Below are 13,068 nucleotides of genomic sequence, written 5' to 3' on the forward strand. Positions count from 1 at the left end.
CCCCCAAAACAGGAGCATGGTGTGTTCCCTTTTCCCCTGCTCAAAGCACCAGAAGATACACAGACACCAGTCATAGAGCCCTTGATATGGGGGATTGAAGGTGGAAGGAGAAGAAGAGGGGGAGGAGGAGGAGGAGGAAAGAAGAAAGGATGAAGAAGAGAAGAGAAGCCCCAAAGTAATATAAGAATTTGTAGCAGGCATTCAGCAAAGTACATTGGAGAAAGGCAATACTGTTGGTAAGCATTCTGTGCTCACCAAAGTCTGAGCTTTGGAAAAATTATCTAACCATAGATGAGGTAGGCACTTCAATTTGTATTAAAGGTCATAATAAAGAAGCCAGTAGTTCAATGCAGATGAGTGTAGGACCAAAACAGTGTAGAATCTACAAGTATAGGAACAGTAAGCCCCAATATCAAGAGAATAACAGAATATAGTCCAAATTAGAAAAGACATTTTTCTTAGCCATATTTGTCAGCATTTGACCAGTGCTTTGAAGAGAATGGCTTAGAAGTTGCTAAGAACCCAACTGTTTTAGTCTGTTTTGTGTTGCTATAACAGAATTACCTGAGACTGGGTAATTTATAAAGAAGAGAGTTTTATTTGACTTACGATTCTGGGACAGGGCATGGGCATCAGGCTGCCTCTACTCAAGGTGGAAAGTGGCAGGCATCCAGCAGGTACAAGCAGATCACATGGTGAGAGGAAGCAAGAGAGAGAGAGAAGGTGCCAGGGTCCTGTAAACAACCGGCTCTCAAGGGAACTAATAGAGCAAGAACTCACTCATTAATCCCCCTTCCCCCAGGGAAAGCATTAATCCATTCATGAGGGATCTGCCCCCAGGATTCAATCAGTTTCCAACACTGCCACATTGGGGATCAAAATTCCACATGAGTTTTGGAGGGGACAACACATCCAAACTCCATCACCCACTCTATAGCAATTGTCATTGCCATAAATGACATTGTGATTTATTTAATTTTTCAGTTAATACTTTAACTCATTTATCAATAAGGTGCTAACTTTCTCATTTAACTTTTTTATTATTATTATTTTAAATGGACAAAATATGAGAATCCCACAGTCTCAGCTTCTCTCTTGTAGAATAGTAATGGCTTCAAATTAGATTCTTTTGCTATAGTTTTCCTCTTTTAAACCTATCATCCACATAATTATCAGAGAGAACCTTTGAGAACACACATCCTCTATGTCACTTTCCTGCTTGTGTTGCTCCAATGACACCTCATAGCTTTCTTGATAGTTTAAATGACTCCATTTGGCACTTACATTCCTTTGGTCTTAAGGAATCTTAAGTCTCAACTGCCTTTGCTGCCCCACACCAATCTGCATTCCAACCACATCAAGCTATTGTATCCCCAAATATGCAGTACTTGATGGTGCCTCTTGGCCTCTGCACCTGGTGTTACCCTACTGAAACACTCTTCCCCTTGTTCACCTGCAAAATCTTTCTCATTCTTGAATCATCAGCTCCAGTGCCAACTCCAGTGGAAAGTCCTCCTCTCTTCTCCCCTTCTAGTGAACTATTCCCATAGAACCTTGAGCATGTCTTCATCATGGAGTTTCTCACAGGGTTTTGTCATCAGGACCAGCTTCCTGGGTGAGTGACCTGTGTGGTGTCACTGGGCCTTGCACTCTGAAGGGCCTTGCATTTTATTTAATACTCTGCTGTTACCATGTTAAAATGATTAATAATTTTATCTTTGAATTTGTGTTTTGTAAGTGAAGTTTAATGGGACAATGGAGCATGCACACGAGGAGATACACAAAATATGCATTCAAAATTCATATGTTGAAACCCTAACCCCTAATGTGGTGATCTTGGGAGGTGGGGCCTCTGGGAGGAAATTAGGTCATGAGGGTGAAGGCTTCCTGAGGGGGATCAGTGCCTGTATAAAACAGGGCTCTCTCGTCCTCTTTCCAACATGTGAGGATACAAGGAGAAGATGGCCATCTGCCACCCAGAAGAAGATTCTCATCAGAACCTGACCTTAGACTCCCAGTCTCCAAAATTGTAAGAAATAAATTTCTCTTGTTTATAAGCTAACCTGTCAATGGTACTCAATTATAGCAGCTCAAACTAAGACAATGAGTGTCATCTGCTCCTTAATGTGCCATTCACATAAAACATTTGCAATGACAAAGAGCACAGAATTTCAGTGGACCCACAATGCATGGGAGTTCAGCAAGACTCTAAACAAGTACAAGATAAACATATTACATCTACTACTGAGTAAGCAGCGGCAGTTGCGTCCCCAAGAGGCCATGCTTTATATACAACTAGAACTTTCTTTGAATGAAGACAGAAGACAATAATATTGTAAGATACACGAATGAACAGGAAACCCTACCATGCTTTCCTACTGTTAGCACTTCCCTGCATTACTCAACGACTTATAATGAAAATAATATAGAAGAAAGGGAAATCTAGGGCAACCCATAGTTGTTTTACCTTCAGTCCTTCCTTACTGATCAGTAAGCTAAAGGTAGAGCATTGGTAGAATACATGCATATCAAGAAGCAAAATAAAAACAGTTGATTTCACTTGTGCAGCATTTCCATTGTTCCGGTAAAAACAAAACACCACAATTACGTAATTTTGTTGATTCTGCATGGGTTAAATACTGTCATAACTGAATTCAAAACTAGCATTGCATAATATAAGGATGGATGGCAAAATTGCTAATAATGTAAATTTTTAATTTTTCTTTACTTAGAATGATATTAAAAACCACATTAAAAAAATACCATGCCAGGCCAAGAGAGCTGTGGAAGAAAGGAAAAAGTTTTAAATTTTGGTGCTGTTAATGGCACCTTTTCCCTTTTTTCTGCTTTTTCAACAAGAGGTTTCATATTTTCATTCTGTAGTAAACCCCCCAAATTATGTATCTGGCAATGATTACAATTCCTGTTTTAGTTGTTTGTGTACCACATTACATTAGGCATTCCTTAAAGGCAGGGACTGTGTTTTTCGTCTTGTTATTCCTAGTGTTTACATATTGCACGCTTTCAAAAAATGAATTTCAATTGGCAATTGCAGTTAATTTTAATATTTTCAGAATGGGGAGACCAAGGAAGCAGCTCTCCTTCCAGAATATGTCCTTAACAAAGTATATTTTGTCCTGAATGTGCCAATATGGAGCATGGAAAGTAAAACCAATCCCCCAATCAATTGGCACTGCTTTTGAACACCTGTTAGGTCTGTGTTAGGCATTGTGGGAGATTTGCATTGTATTCTGGAGTCTTTCGTGAGGTGTGACTGCTTACTCACGGGAACATAGGATAAAAGGCACAGAGGGTTAGAGCTGGTAGCAGACATGCACACTGAGGCATGACATGGATTGGGAGATTTGCCTCAGATACTGAAGTGGATGTTTATCTATGTGGATAAAAGCATGATTACTCCATTGGCAACTCCAGTGGCTCGAGATGAGGTAGGAGGGTTCTGATATGTGGGCTGGAACCAGCCAAAAGGCTAAGCAGTGGCCTGAGTCCCCAGATTACTATCAAACAGGATAAGCAACCCCAAGGGAAGGCAGAACCCTAGTTATGGAGGGCATTCAGCTTCAAGGAAGGTTCCCAGAACAAGACCTCAGAAGGGACCAGAGCAGGAGCCTGACCTACAACCAAGGCCAGAAGTGGGCTGGGGAGCAAACAAGCAGGGACTCTGAAAGGTTCAGGCACTCAGTTGGGGAATGACACAGAATCTGCAAGGGGGAATGAGTGAGTCGAGCTAAGGAGAAGTTGACTTAGAGGCCAAAGAAATTATTTCAGGGGAATAGGGAAGAAGAATGCAGGAAAATGTGCAAAACTTAAGTAGGAAACTTATAGTTTGGTTAGAGAAACAAGACAAATATACGTGAAACAAAATAGAGTTGAATTCAACATAACGTATTAGAGCCAAACAATGGCGTTCCTATTTTAAACAATATGAGAAGTAAAAGTGAGTTGGAGAAGTATGAGAAGGCTTCTTGGAGGAGGTGGTATAAGACCTGGATGTTCAAGGAGGAGAGACTCAGTCAACTTGGAAACAATATTAAGAGCCCACAGAGAGCTGCAAATGGGTGTGGTCTCCATAAGGGATTTGTGCCTGGGAGTGTGGGATACAGGGACGAGCAGGGTGGTAGGCTGAATAATGCCCCCTCCAAATATATTCATGTCCTAATCCCCAGAACCTGTGGCTATTGCCTTATGAGGCAAAAGGAACTATGTAGATGAGATAAAGTTACTGAGATGGGTAGATTATCCTGAATTATCCAAGTAGGCCCAATGTAATCACAGTGGTCCTTCTAAAAGCAATGCAAGAGAGGAGTCAGAGTCAGAGGAGATAGAGATGATAGCATATGACAGAACTTGCTGTGAGGTGCCCTCTTCTGTGTGTGGCATGGATCACAGCAGGGTACCTCAAGGTAAACCCTGGAGAGTGGAGGCTCCACTGAACTCAGCCCACAGCACTGTGTTGACAGTTTTCATGTGCCAACAGGTTTTACCTCACAGTGCTGGAGGCTGGAAGTCTAAGAGGAAGGTGTCAGCAGAGTTGGTTTCTGGTGAAGGCTTTTTTCCTGGCATGTAGACGGCAATCTTCTCACTGTTTTCGCAGATTGCCTTTTTTTTCCTGTGTGTGTGAAGGGAGAGAGATCTTTGTTGTCTTTTCCTCTTCTTAAATGGACTTCAGTCCTATTCAGTTAGGGCCCCACCTTTAGGACCTCATTTAATATTAATTACCTTTTAAAGGCCCTATCTCTAAATATAGTCATATTGGAAGTTAGGGGGGCTTCAACATAGGAATTTGGGGGGACACAATTCAGTTCATAACAGACAATGATGATCAGAATGGCACCATTCTGTATTAGGATTTATGACTTCATCTATATCATTGTTATGAAGACCATATCAGGAAGCACAATGAAAAATACTTCCAGAACACCTTTGAATTTTCATGCATTCTCAAAACATTCCTAATGCCACAATCTGCCGAGGAATTCATTCTCTGCTGTAAGAAAGAAAAGGAGACCAGGTTGGATCTGTGGCCTTTTCCTCACTCACCTGTGTGAAATACTAATTACAGAAAGTACAATGGAGAAAATATTAAGTTTTGTAAAAACCGTGCAGCTGAGGGCCTGCTGTCAGGATGTAATTATACAAACTGGAATTGATCTCAGGCAGGACACGAAGGCTACCATCAGCTACATAAAGTGCCTAGGGAGCTCCTCTAATTACCACTGACTTGAGATTTAGTCTTACAGCTCTTTCAAATAACGTCAGCAGCAGCAGAGACAGCCTGCCCCTTCCAACATCACACTCCTTTATTAGTTTGCTCTGACTCACCCTCCTCACATTCAACCCCCCCCAAACTTTTTATTGAGTGATTTATCTTTCCATGTACCAGGTAGCACTTAAGACACTGCATTCTTTCTTCCTTCTTTATTTTTTACCAAATAATTATTGAGTGTCTCTGTGCAAGGACATTTATATGTGCTATTTTATTCAGGCCTCACTGTAACCCTGCTAAGTAAATATCATCCCTCTAGATGGGGAAAGTGGAGATCAGAGTGGTCACATGGATGGGCACCAGGATTGAGTCACCCGTGGGCATCCGGAGGGGTGGAAGGGGGAGAGAGGGATGGGGAAAATTGGGAGGGGGAGAAGCCTGCAGGAGTGGGGGGGATGGCAGCACTGAGGTCTGCTGAGCCCAGCCCTGCCTTTCTCTAGGGTCAATATGGCCCTTCACATCCCCCAGACGTTCCCTACCCAGAGACTAATTTTATGGGAATTCATTGTAATGGGAACACATACACTCTGCTTGATGAGAATTGGTTGGACTTGCTGCCCAGACATAACAAAACTGTAGTGTTATTCTCTAAAAAAGCTCGGCTCCTGTGCCTAATTGGAGCATATAGACAGCTAAAGGAAAACATACTCTATCTTTGCTATCAATTCTCTTTTGTCCCCAGTGCATGAGAATAAGTTTTTTTGCCTTATTCCCATAGACTTTTCTTCATCCAAGATGGGACCGGACCTCTAAATCTGCCCACAGGCCAGCCAGTTCCCTGCACTCAGCCTCAGCCATGACTAAGACCATGAAGGACTGTTACATCCCACCCATCCACGCACTGGGGGAAACAGGTCCTCCCTCAGCTGTCCCTAGGGCTACACCTTGATTTCTTTGGGAAGATATGCAGTGTCCTGGCTCTACTTCCATTCTTCCTGTACGTGGCCCCTGAGTTGGGCCACATGGGCTGGATGCCACAGGACAAACCAATAAACTTTGTTCTACCTCTGTTTTTCTATGAGAAAAAAATAATTGAAGATGTTCACTGTGATGGTTAATTTTATATGTCAACTTGGCCAGCCCATGGGTGCCCAAGTATTTGTCAAACATTATTCTAGGTGTGTCTGTGAGGCTGTTTCTGGATGATATTAACACTTGAATTAGTAGACTGAGTGAGTGAAGCAGACTGCTCTCCCTAATGTGGGTGGGCCTCATTCATTCAGAAGATGGCCTGAATAGAACAAAAATACGACCCTTCCCTCTCCTCTCTGACTGCTTTGAACTGGGACATTGGTTTTTTTCCCTGCCTTTGGACTCAAACTAAAACATTGTATCATCCTGGGTCTTGAGCCTGTCAACTTTCAGACTGGAACTATACCATGGACTCTCTTCGTTCTCAACTCTGGACTGGAACTGCACCATCAGCTCTCCTGGGTCTCCAGCTTCTGACTGCAGATTTGCCAGCCTCCATGATCACATGAGCCAATTCTTTATAAGGAATATACTGTGTGTGTGTGTGTGTGCGTGTGCGTGTGTATGTGTGTGTGTGTGTGTGTGTGTGTGTGTGTGTTTCTCTGAAGAACCCTGACTAATACAATAATAGATATACAACTTCTATGAGACTTTTAGAGGATGGCTAAGTATATAGAAAATTTTCAAGTTGTCTCACAAATGCAGAATGCAAAAACCATGTGATTTGACCAAGGCCTCTCTTAATTTAAGGAATGAAAGAGAGAGACTGGTGGTTAGTGTCCCAATCTGCCCTCAGACTGATTCACCATCTGTCCCTGGTACTTAAATCAATGCAGCTGATATGATTTCTAGTTTCCAAATTAAAAGATAAAAGAAATACCTATTTCTTTATTTTCCTAAATCAAATGGAATATGAACTCAAGCATACATCTAAGCAAGCTGTAATATTGGAAATTCATCTCAGGTGATATTGGGCTGTCTCCTTATTCAAATCTGATAGAAACCTAAAAGTCTTACATGGTGTCAAGAAAACACCTCTCTCCTCCATGTGCCTTTCTGGGGTCTCCATTCTTCAGGCCATCATGGATACCACTATATCTACATTCCCTGAGCCCACAGTGGTCCCTCAAACTCTGATAACTTGAAGTCAGGTTATCATGTGTCAGGTGTAGAAATGTTTGCAGAGGCTGGAAATCCCTCCTCCTCAGGTGCCCCACCACTATTGTTTTGATGTATTGCTACCCACTTGGGGCACAGAATTGGGTACAGATATACCCAGAGCCTAGAGTCTTCTCTCCCTTTCTCATCAGAGGGAAATGTTTCTGCTTCCTTTCTCTTTCTCTCCTTTTCCTCATATAGCTTATTCAATTTCTACATTTCCCCTTCCCCTCCACCCAAAACATCCTGCGTTATTGCTTCACTAGGCTTGGGCTCTTTAGAAAAAATCCGAGGGCCACTGACTTTAGACTGCAAGTCTGAAGTGTTTTAAATCATTTCCTCTGGGGGGAAGTGACTTGACTTTGGGTCATTAAGTGTCCATGTAGTGGATTAATTAGGTTATATGGGCATTACTGAAGCCATATATTTAATAGGAAAAAGTGTGGCCTGCATGATGGGCAAGGGTGGGATGTATTGATCTCACCAACCGAGGTGCCTTTTAGTTTTATTCCCTCCCTTTCTAGATACCTGGGAAACACACAGTCTAAGACAGAAAGGTTTCATATATGCATCATGGCACATGGTCTTTCCACCCTGACCAGAGTTGTTGGAACCATGGTGGGCATCTAACCCAAGCCAGCCAAGCTCTGATGATGCCTCAAACAAGAGCTCTGCCCAGTAAGGACGCACTGTATGGATGATGACTGACCAAGTATGGACCCTCTGTATTAGGAAGTTTGAATTCAGAGACAGGGAGAAAATCATTGACAATAGGAGGAGCAGCAGAAGCAGAGATTGAAAGTGAAGTGATGAGAATACAAGAAAACCAAAGAAAGAAGAAATGCCTGGTGCTGACCTAATGACAAGGTACCTAGAAGTGTGTTCTCACCTAAAAGATCGTCCCACTTTTATTTTTCTGAAAGGCCTACCTAGATGTGGTTCCTGTTTTCCTTCCTTCTCTGCATAGCCTTTCCAGACACCCAAATCCTTTGAGAAAACCTGAGCTTTTCAATGTTCTTGCAACCTTCAGGCTCGCTCACATTTATTTAAAGAAAAGCTTCGAGGCTGAAGTATTAAAGTAGTTAAAGAGCAATAAACAACAATGTACTTATTACTTAACATTTAAATAACAGGTGATTTTATTCTGAAGTTTGAAGATTAAGCAGTCCTAGAGAAACAGGCAGCAGTGAAGAAATCTCTAAACCTACTAAACCTTTCTCCCTGCTTCTCCTTCTCTGGATATCGGTCTCCCTCTGTGTTCCTTCTGCTTTTCTTCTATTTTATGTACCTACCTCCCCTCTCCCCTTCCACAATCTGTCTTTCTCTGATGTGACTCCCTTTGTTTCTCTCGGCCTCTTTCCTTCCCTTTCTCTCTCTGGTCTCTCTTTTGTGTGGACATCTCTCTTCCACTCTCCTTCAACATCTCTCATCCCTCTTCTTCCTTTCACCCTCTCTTCCTTCCCTGGGCGCCTCCACTACCATTTACCTCCTCTTATTTTCCTTACTACCACTCTTTAAAGATCACTAATTGGGAAGAAAATATATTTATTAGAATTTATTGTGTTTATCACATTTTGTGTTCTGTTTTCTTTATTTAATAGCAGGTGACTTGAGCATTTCATTTTTTGTCTAATAAAAGGAAATACCTAAACAATCTGTTTTTGCATGTGTCCATTGATTTTTTTTTCTCCAGGATCTGTAGCCTTGGCAGAAAATAAAGGCTCTCCACCCCCAGGATTCTGCATACAAGGTTACTAGGGAAACAATAGATTTTCTGATAAGTTTACATTTGAAAGAATTTTTTAAAAAATCTCCTTGGTGTTTCTTTAAGTTGAAAAGAGTAAAGAGAAAGATGCAATCAATTATTTACTAAATTTGATTATTAATCCAAAAGGTACAAAGCTGTTATTGCAGTGAAAGTAGCTATTTCAGCTGCATTATATAAAGATATCTCTCCTGGTGGTACCCTGGGGCTGACATTAATCTTTCTACTAGATTATTTTTTAATGTTCCCTTGTTGCCCATTTCCTTTGTGACTCTGAAAATAAAATTTCAAATACATCTTACTCTTCATAGACCAAGGCCAGAGCTCTTACTATAATTTTTATCACCCTGTCAAATGATTAAAATCTCTGTACATTTAAGGTCAATAGAGAAAGTTATCCAGCATTTGATAAGCACTATCATATTAATTATGCCTGTTTTTATTCAATAGCATAGTCAACTGCCACCTAGTGTCTAAACAAAAAACTGCAGTAAATAGTCCATTCAGCCAAGGTCTTCTGAGCTCCCTCTGAACTCCTTGCTGGACAATTGGGGCCTAATTTCAAACTCTTCTTGGTGTCAGGCAGCCCTCTCTATGAGAGGCTACTAGACCTGACTTGCCCACTCTAAACAGCAGAATCCCACCTGTCACAGTTGGGTAAGGTCCCTCTTGTCTATATATGAGAAGACTCAGAGGAATATTCTGACTCAGGGCTTTATGGGAGAGAGAGCAATGGTCAGAATGGCTGAAACACATCAGGACATGAAAAGTGTACACAGTTTATGTTATACTGTTATTTCAACATACTTATGTGCAGTGATTGCCATGACATTTCAATTTAACATTTCATAAAGTGTCTACTATATACTGGTCACTGTGACAGGCACCGGGATGAAGCAACATCAGATAAGAGTCCTGCCCTCATAAGGCTTACACTCTAGGGAGGAAGACAGATAACAAACAAATAAACAAGATAAGTGAGGACAAATAGTATATAGGAAATAAACAGGGTCACAAAATAAACTTCCTGCAGGAGACCACTTTGTTTAAGTTGGTCAGGAAAACCTTTCTGAGAAAGTGGCATTTAAGTGAGACTCAAAACTGACAACATGCCAAGTATAAAAATATCTGGGAGAAGTCATTCCAGGTGGACGGATCAGCAAATGGGAAGGCTCGGAAAAGAAAGGGGTCCCTGTGTCCAAGGACCAGAAGGCAGGGAAATGTCGTTGAAATGTGATGAACGGCAGGCAGAATGGCCCTTGTTCTCTAAACATTGCTGATTCAGGACACGGAGAAAGTAAAATTGCCCTCCGAGATTCAAACTTTGAAATAATTACATAATGGATCACGTATATATTGGAGCTCCTTTTGGTTGCAAGAAACAGAAATCCAAATTAAATCAAATTAAGAGGAAACAAATTGTTGGGGGGGGTATTTATTGGTTTCTAAATCATAAAAGACGCAGGTATATCTGGGGATGCTAGTACCAGGGATTCTATGTCACTGGCTTCTCTTTCTCTGCTTCTCTTTGGAGGCTGGATTCAGTCTCTCCTAACACGAGGCTAGAACCAGGGCTGCTGAACTTACGTACAGCATTCCAACTGAGAAAGAAAGAAAGCTTCTTTCTTCTCTGCTCAGCTTGAAAAACCTGAGAAAGGACTCTGATTTCCCTGACTTTGTGATCACTCTTTGGACTGATTACTGTGGCCAGGGAACTGAGGAACCATGACTCGCTAGCTTGCTTCATATGCCCATCCCCATGACCAGGGCAGTTACTATAAATGGAGGGCACTATGCGGTAACACAGACATGGCCCCCGAGACACCAATGTCACTCTAATTTGTCTATTAGAAATGAAAAAAATATGCCAAATCGTATTTAAAATTAGCATGCCAATTAGATATTTCTTTAGGTTAAAAAGAAAAAGGAAAGACAAGGTATTCAGTGACATTTATGCTGCCCAAAGAAAGAACATGTTTTTCTGAAGGCATCTTAGCCATTAAAATACAGAAAGATAAAGGTCACAGATAAACCTTGTCAATTCTCATCTAAATGCTATGGTAGGGAAAAGAGAGCCTTTGCCAATGGCCACTAGGGCAAGGTAGATTGAGCCAGCCAATCTCTCTGGGCTAGCCCCACTGTGGCCCATTCCATTTTAATTCAATGTGATCAGTGAATTTCTGATATTAATTTGAAGTAGAACTTCATTGAAGAACTGAAAGACCTTTAGTCTATAACCAGGAATTGTCTTAATATTTTTCCTAACTGGATTTTTTTTTCCCTTCCATAACTCAAGTTCTGCTGATGTGCTTCTATGTCCCACACTGTTTTCATCCCATACCAGTTCAATCAGGATTTTGATTTCTTGTAATACAAGAATACTTCAAAAAGGTTCATGGAAGGATTCATTTTAATTCTATTTTTCCGTGGACATTTTGAGGTATCTTTGCATTGTTAACAGGAAAATCTAAGTCTCCGCATCAACTATTGCTGTTAGCTCACATTAATTTTGGCATCTTTATTAATTATATTTCTAAGGGGATTTTACTTCTCTCTAAACTTGGTATAGGAAAATAGCTTCTTTTTCAATTTACAGCAGCTCAGCTGTGTGTGTGTGTGTGTGTGTGTGTGTGTGTGTGTGTGTGTGTGTGTGTGTGTGTGTGTGTGTCCCACTGGTTCTTAACTGCCTTGTATTCTTAGCTGCATGATCAGAATTTTCTTTTGGAAAGGGTTTTATATTCCATTGCTTTTGACATAAAAAGTAACATTTAACCCTGCTGAAAATGTATTCAAGGCTGAGCGAACTTATAAATGACAATAAAGTTCAATTGCAAAATATTAAACAGCATTCTAGATTGCATGAAGTTTCTTTTTAACTTTGTTTCCACCATTTATTCACTTACTGACTCAAGTAGTAATTATTGAGCACTCACACTATTCTATGCACTGGGATACAAGGTGAGTAAGATGGACAGGATCCATATGCTCATGGTGGTCACAATGTACTGTGATCACTTGATTCCCAATAATACCCTGATTCCATCACATCTGGAATAAGATGATGAGTAAGATTTGGGCCCTATCTTTAAGACCTTAGAAATTTGGGACTGAAACAGATAATCACGTTCAACATTACATAGCAATTTTTAAACAGTGTGGCAGAGGTATGTTGAGGAGGAAGTAATTCAATCTCATTGGAAGTGTGTGGGACAAGGTCACTGAGTCCATCATAATGGAACTGGCATTTGTAGGACTTGAATACATGAAGGAGGAAAAGCAATTTCAGGCCCAGGGAACAGGGCTCATAAAAGGACTGAACTAAAGAATTTGTTGAGAGAATGTGGAATAATTTTATAGGACTTATATACATACCATTGGGATGATAGTGGGAAAGGGAATGTGAGATTAATGCAACATTATGCTAAAAATCATAGAGGCCAGAATGAAGGCCACTTAAATGTCTATGCTTGTGATTTAGATTTTGTTCTGTAGCAATGGCAATCCATCAAAGGATTTGTGCTCTAAAAAATATCTTTGTCAGTAGCTCATAGGATGATCTCAGTAGGCAAGAGGCAGAGAAGGCTAGAGGAAAAAATGTCCCTTGGGAGCTGCCTTGCCACTTGTTCAGGCCAGAGATGAAAACCTGACTTATGTTGGTGCCTGTGGAGGCAGAGGAGAAGAGATGTTTTTGAAAGACCCAGGAGACAGAGCCGACCACACTCTGTGATGGAGAGAGAGGGGGAAGAGGGCAGGTGGCACCAAGGTTGACTCCAAGGTCTCTCACTAAAGAGTAAAGTGATTGTGATGTGGAATGAGGAGAAGGATACATTTAAGTTTCCAACACACTGAGTATGAAACTGCAGGGAAACATTCCAGTGGAGCTGTC

The sequence above is a fragment of the Cynocephalus volans genome, chromosome 2 (assembly GCF_027409185.1).
Source record: "Cynocephalus volans isolate mCynVol1 chromosome 2, mCynVol1.pri, whole genome shotgun sequence".
NCBI lineage: Eukaryota > Metazoa > Chordata > Mammalia > Dermoptera > Cynocephalidae > Cynocephalus > Cynocephalus volans.